Source organism: Pezoporus wallicus, unplaced genomic scaffold, assembly GCF_028554395.1.
Source record: "Pezoporus wallicus isolate ANWC-B61680 ecotype Strahan unplaced genomic scaffold, APGP_CSIRO_Pwel_v1 contig_14167, whole genome shotgun sequence".
Classification (NCBI taxonomy): domain Eukaryota; kingdom Metazoa; phylum Chordata; class Aves; order Psittaciformes; family Psittacidae; genus Pezoporus; species Pezoporus wallicus.
In genome coordinates this window covers 1-6,953 of record NW_026641811.1, presented here as the reverse complement: position 1 = coordinate 6,953, position 6,953 = coordinate 1, and the positions used below count along the sequence as shown (strand labels likewise).

General features: G+C 65.1%; 1 pseudogene; it reads left to right on the top strand.

Moving 5' to 3' along the window:
* The first annotated feature begins 1,095 nt into the window (after window positions 1-1,095).
* On the top strand, window positions 1,096-3,690 carry LOC130607888 (uncharacterized; annotated as a pseudogene).
* The last annotated feature ends 3,263 nt before the right edge of the window (window positions 3,691-6,953 follow it).

The following is a 6,953-nucleotide window of genomic DNA, read 5'->3' as shown; positions in this document are numbered from 1 at the left end:
ATGGCACCCATGTGGCCGATGAGGGGTACCCATGGGTGATCCCATGTATGGGGATGGATGAGGGGTACCCATGGGTGTTGATGGCACCCATGTGGCGGATGAGGGGTACCCATGGGTGTTGATGGCACCCATGGGATGGATGAGGGGTACTCATGGGTGATCCCATGTATGGGGATGGATGAGGGGTACCCATGGGTGTTGATGGGACCCATGTTGCCAATGAGGGGTCCCCATGGGTGATCTCATGTATGGGGATGGATGAGGGGTACCCATGGGTGTTGATGGCACCCATATGGTGGATGAGGGGTACCTACGGGTGTTGATGGCACCCATGTGGCCGATGAGGGGTACTCATGGGTGATCCCATGTATGGGGATGGATGAGGGGTACCCATGGGTGTTGATGGCACCCATGTTGCCAATGAGGGGTCCCCATGGGTGATCCCATGTATGGGGATGGATGAGGGGTACCCATGGGTGTTGATGGCACCCATGGGGGGGATGAGGGGTACCCATGGGTGATCCCATGTATGGGGATGGATGAGGGGTACCTAAGGGTGTTGATGGCACCCATGTGGCCGATGAGGGGTACCCATGGGTGATCCCATGTATGGGGATGGATGAGGGGTACCGAAGGGTGTTGATGGCACCCATGTGGCCGATGAGGGGTACCCATGGGTGATCCCATGTATGGGGATGGATGAGGGGTACCCATGGGTGTTGATGGCACCCATGTTGCCGATGAGGGGTACTCATGGGTGATCCCATGTATGGGGATGGATGAGGGGTACCTAAGGGTGTTGATGGCACCCATGTGGCCGATGAGGGGTACCCATGGGTGATCCCATGTATGGGGATGGATGAGGGGTACCTAAGGGTGTTGATGGCACCCATGGGATGGATGAGGGGTACCCATGGGTGTTGATGGCACCCATGGGATGGATGAGGGGTACCCATGGGTGTTGATGGCACCCATGCTGCCGATGAGGGGTCCCCATGTGTGATCCCACGCGCAGCGCTGGGTGCACTGGGGTTCTCCCTGGGGCTGGGTGCCCGCACCCATGGGTGTCCCCGTGTCCCGTCCCCCCCCCCCCAGGGGAGCTCTACGTCGGGGGTGCGAGCCGGGCGCTGCTGGCCCGCCTGCCCAAGCTGGTGGCCTCGCGCGGGGGCTTCCAGGGCTGTTTGGCCTCCCTGGACCTCAACGGGCGCCTGCCCGATCTCCTCGGGGACGCGCTGCAGCGTGTGGGGCACGTCCAGAGAGGCTGCGACGGTGAGGGGCGAGCGGGGACACGGGGGGGCACTGGGGGGTGGAGACAGCGGGGATGTGGGGGGGCACCAAGGGATGGGGGGCACCAAGGGATGGAGACAGCGGGGATGTGGGGGGGGGATGGGGGGCACCAGGGGATGGGGGGCACCAAGAGATGGAGACAGCGGGGATACAGGGGATGGAGGGATGGGGGGCACCAAGGGATGGGGGGCACTGGGGGGGTGGAGACAGCGGGGATACAGGGGATGGGGATGGGATAGGTGGGGAGCAGGGGCACGGTGGGGATGGGGGGCACTAAGGGATGGAGACAGCGGGGATGTGGGGGGTGTGGATGGGGGGGCACCAAGGGGATGGGGACACCAGGGACCCAGTGGGGATGGAGGGATACGGGGTACAGGGACACAGTGGGGATGGGGGGACACTGGGGTACAGGGGGTAGGGGGACCAGGGACATTGGGGGGGGGACGACAGGGGAATGGGGGGGACAGTGGGGGGATGGGGACAGTGGGGGACACAAGGGGGGAGCGGGGACCCAGTGGGGATGGGGGGATACAGGGGACACCGGGATGGGGGGGAGCAGGGACACTGGGGGGGGGCAGGGGAATGGAGGGGACACCAAGGGGATGGGGACACTTGGGGGGGGGCACAGGAGGGTGCCTGGGTGTGCACAGGGGTGTGTAAGGATGCACATGGGGGTGCATTGGGGTGCACGGGGGGCAGCGGGGTGCACAAGGGCACACAGGGATGCATGAGGGCCGGGGGGGTGCATTGTGGTGCAAGGGGGATGCATTGGGGTGCACGGGGATGCATTGGGGTGCAAGGGGATGCATTGGGGTGTATGGGGGTGCATTGGGGTGCACTGGGGTGCATTGGGGTGCAAGGGGATGCATTGGGGTGTATGGGGGTGCATTGGGGTGCACTGGGGTGCATTGGGGTGCAAGGGGGATGCATTGAGGTGCAAGGGGGATGCATTGGGGTGCACAGGGGTGCACAGGGGATGCACTGGGGTGCACGGGGGATGCATTGGGGTGCATTGGGGTGCAAGGGGGATGCATTGAGGTACATTGGGGTACATTGGGGTACATTGGGGTACATTGGGGTACATTGGGGTACATTGGGGTGCCCGGGGGTGACTCCCCCGGTGCCGCAGGCCCCAGCACCACGTGCACGGAGGAGTCCTGCTCGCACCACGGGGTCTGCCTGCAGCAATGGGACGGCTTCACCTGCGACTGCTCCATGACCGCGCACGGCGGCCCCGGCTGCACCGAGCGTGAGTGCCCAGGGCGCTGTGGGGCCCTATGGGGCCCTGTGGGGCTCTATGGGTCCCTGTAGGTCTCTATGGGGATGCTATGGGTCTCTGTGGGGCTGCCATAGGTCTCTATGGGTCAGCTGTGGGTCTCTGTGGGTCTCTATGGGGCAGCCACGGGTCTCTGTAGGGCTGCCATAGGTCTCTATGGGGCAGCTGTGGGTCCCTGTGGGTCTCTATGGGGCTGCTGTGGGTCCCCGTGGGGCAGCCATGGGTCTCTGTGGGGCTCTATGGGGCTGCTGTGGGTCCCTGTGGGGCAGCCATGGGTCTTTGTGGGGCTCTATGGGTCCCTGTAGGTCTCTATGGGGCTGCTATGGGTCTCTGTGGGGATGCTATGGGTCTCTATGGGGCTGCCCTAGGTCTCTATGGGGCAGCTGTGGGTCTCTGTGGGTCCCTGTAGGTCTCTATGGGGATGCTATGGGTCTCTGTGGGGCTGCCATAGGTCTCTATGGGTCAGCTGTGGGTCTCTGTGGATCTCTATGGGGCAGCCACGGGTCTCTGTAGGGCTGCCATAGGTCTCTATGGGGCTGCTGTGGGTCCCTGTGGGTCTCTATGGGGCTGCTGTGGGTCCCCGTGGGGCAGCCATGGGTCTCTGTGGGGCTCTATGGGGCTGCTGTGGGTCCCTCTGGGGCAGCCATGGGTCTCTGTGGGGCTCTATGGGTCCCTGTAGGTCTCTATGGGGCTGCTATGGGTCTCTGTGGGGATGCTATGGGTCTCTGTGGGGCTGCCCTAGGTCTCTATGGGGCAGCTGTGGGTCTCTATGGGTCCCTGTAGGTTTCTGTGGGGATGCTATGGGTCTCTGTGGGGCTGCCCTGGGTCTCTATGGGGCAGCCATGGGTCTCTATGGGTCCCTGTAGGTCTCTATGGGGATGCTGTGGGTCTCTGTGGGGCTGCCATAAGTCTCTATGGGTCTCTGTGGGTCCCTGTAGGTCTCTGTAGGGATGCTGCGGGTCTCTGTGGGGCAGCCATGGGCCTCTGTGGGTCTATGGGTCCCTGTAGGTCTCTATGGGTATGCTGTGGGCCTCTGTGGGGCTGCCGTAAGTCTCTATGGGTCCCTGTAGGTTTCTGTGGGGCTGCCCTAGGTCTCTATGGGTCTCTATGGGGCAGCCGTGGGTCTCTGTGGGTCTCTATGGGTCCCTGTAGGTTTCTGTGGGGATGCTATAGGTCTCTGTGGGGCTGCCCTAGGTCTCTATGGGTCTCTATGGGGCAGCCATGGGTCTCTATGAGTGTCTATGAGTCCCTGTGAGTCTCTATGGGGATGCCGTGGGTACCTATGAGTCCCTATGGGTCTCTGGGGGTCCCTGTAGGTCTCTATCGGGATGCTATGGGTCTCTGTGGGGCAGCCGTGGGTCTCTATGGGTGTCTATGAGTGCCTGTGGATCTCTATGGGGCTGCTGTGAGTGCCTGTGCTCTCTATGAGTCCCTGTGGGTCTCTATGGGGCTGCCATGAGCGTCTATGGGTCTCTATGGGGCTGCTGTGAGTGCCTATGGGTCTCTGTGGGTCCCTGTAGGTCTCTATGGGGATGCTATGGGTCTCTGTGGGGCTGCTGTAGGTCTCTATGGGGCAGCCATGGGTCTCTATGAGTGTCTATGAGTCCCTGTGGGTCTCTATGGGGATGCTGTGGGTACCTATGAGTCCCTATGGGTCTCTGTGGGTCCCTGTAGGTCTCTATGGGGATGCTATGGGTGTCTGTGGGGCTGCAGTAGGTCTCTATGGGTCTCTGTGGGGCAGCCATGCGTGTCTACGGATCCCTGTTGGACTCTGTGGGGCTGCTGTGAGTGTCTATAGGTCCCTGTGGGTCCCTATGGAGCAGCCATGGGACTCTATGGGTCTCTATGGGGCAGCCATGGGTCCCTATGGCTCCCTGTGGGTCTCTATGGGGCAGCCATGGGTCCCTCTGTGTGTCTATGGGGCAGCCGTGGGTCCCTATGGCTCCCTATGGGTCTCTAGGGGGATGCCATGGGTACCTATGAGTGCCTATGGATCCCTTTGGGTCTCTATGGGGCAGCCATGGGTCCCTATGTGTGTCTGTGGGGCAGATGTGGGTCCCTATGGCTCCCTGTGGGTCTCTAGGGGGTAGCTATGGGTCCCTCTGTGTGTCTATGGGGCAGCCATGGGTCCCTATGTCTCCCTGTGGGTCTCTATGGGGCAGTCATGGGTCCCTATGGCTCCCTGTGGGTCTCTATGGGGCACCTATGGGTCCTTCTGTGTGTCTATGGGGCAGCCGTGGGTCCCTATGGCTCCCTATGGGTCTCTATGGGGCAGCCATGGGTCCCTATGGCTCCCTGTGGGTCTCTATGGGGATGCCATGGGTACCTATGAGTGCCTATGGGTCCCTATGGGTGTCTATGGGGCAGCCATGGGTCCCTATGTGTGTCTATGGGGCAGATGTGGGTCCCTATGGCTCCCTGTGGGTCTCTATGGGGATGCCATGGGTACCTATGAGTGCCTATGGGTCCCTATGGGTGTCTATGGGGCATCCACGGGTCTCTATGGGGCAGCCGCGGGTTCCCCCTCGTGGGTCCGGCCGTGGCCCCTCCCCCCGCCAGCCCCTCCCCCCCGCCCCTCCCCCCTCCCCCGCCCCTCCCGCTGCAGCAGCCGCCGCCGCCGCCGCCGCCCCACGGCCCCCGCGCCCCACCGCGCCCCACCGCCAGCGACCGCCGCGCCCCACCGCGCCCCACAGCGCCGCAGCCGGAGCCGCGCAGGCCAGAGCCCCCCCCCCCCCCCCCCCCCCCCGCCTCCCGGCCCCATCCGCATCCTCATCCCCCGCCGCCCCACCGAGCCCCGCACCCCCCCATCCGCGCCCCACAGCATCCCCCGCCCCACATCCCGCATCCCCCGCCCCACATCCCGCATCCCCCGCCCCACATCCCGCATCCACACATCCCACATCCCCCGCCCGACATCCCCCATCCGCCGCCCCGGAGCATCCTCCCGCCCCACATCCCGCATCCTCCATCTCCCCCGGGCCCATCTCCCCCCAGCCCCAGCCCCACATCCCCATCACCTGCCCCACAGCCCCCATCCGCCTCCCCCCCAGCATCCCCCGCCCCACACCCCGCATCCTCCATCTCCCCCATCTCCCCACCTCCCCATCCCCCTGCCCCACATCCCCCATCCCCCCCCGCCCCACATCTCCCCCCCAACCTTCCCCCGGACGATGCTCGACCCCCTCTGAGCCCCCCCGCGCCCCCCCCCCCCCCCCTGGCCCCCCCCCCCCCCCGGGGCCCCCCCGCCCCCCCCCCGCATGCGCTGAGCCCCGGGGGGGGGATCCAGAGCCCAGGGGGGGCCGGGACCCCCCGGGGACCCCCCGAGCCTGCAGGGGGGGGGCTGCCCCCCCCGCACCCCCATTGGGGGCCCCCTCAGCCCTGTTCTAGGGGTGGGATTCGTGTCCCCCCCCCCAGCCCCATTTTGGGGTGACTCTGCCCCCCCCCCCCCATCGGGAGGATTCGGGGACCCCCCCCCCCCCCCCGGCCCTTGTGGGGTGACCCCGGGCCTGGCACTGAGGGATTTGGGGCTTCCCCCCCCCCCTCATCCCCCCCGAACCCCAGTTTGGGGCTCAGCCCCCTCCTGTCGCTGCCCCCCCATTTTGGGGTGAGGCTCCCCCCCACCCCCCCCCGTTTTGGGGTGCAGCCCCCTCCCTGTCGTCCCCCCCCCATTTTGGGGTGAAAACTTTTCAGTGCCTCCCCCCCTATTTTGGGGTTCACCCCTCTCCCATTGACCCCATTTTGGGGTGACCCCATCTCCTCCAGCCCCCCCATTTTGGGGTTCTCGTTTCCCCCCCACTTTGGGGGTGACCCCCCCTAATTTCAAGGTAACCCCTCACCCACTGACCCCATTTTGGGGGACCCTCCTCTTTCTCCATCCCCCTCTCCCTCTGCCCCCCCCCCCCTTTCGGGGTCCCCGTTCTCCCCCCCACTTTGGGGGTGACCCCCCTTTCCCTCCATCCCCCCATTTCGGGGTAACTCCTCTTTCCCCCCCCATTTTGGGGTGAGCCCTCTCCCATTGACCCCACTTTGGGGTGACCCCCACCTTCCATCCTCCCCCTGTTTTGGGGTGATCCCTCTCTTGTCTCCCCCATTTCGGGTTCCCCCCTCTCCCATTGACCCCACTTTGGGGTTGACCCCCCCTTCCCTCCATCCCCCCCATTTTGCCCCCCCCCCCGACCCCACTTTGGGGTCCCCCCTCCATCCCCCCCTCTCCCATTCACCCCACTTTGGGGTTGGCCCCCCTATCCCCCCCCATTCACCCCACTTTGGGGTTGATCCCCCCTTCCCCCCATCCCCCCTCATTTCCCCCCCATTGACCCCCCTTTGCTGTTGTCCCCCACCCCCCTCATTCCCCCCCACCCCCTCTCTCACTGACCCCACTTTGGGGTCC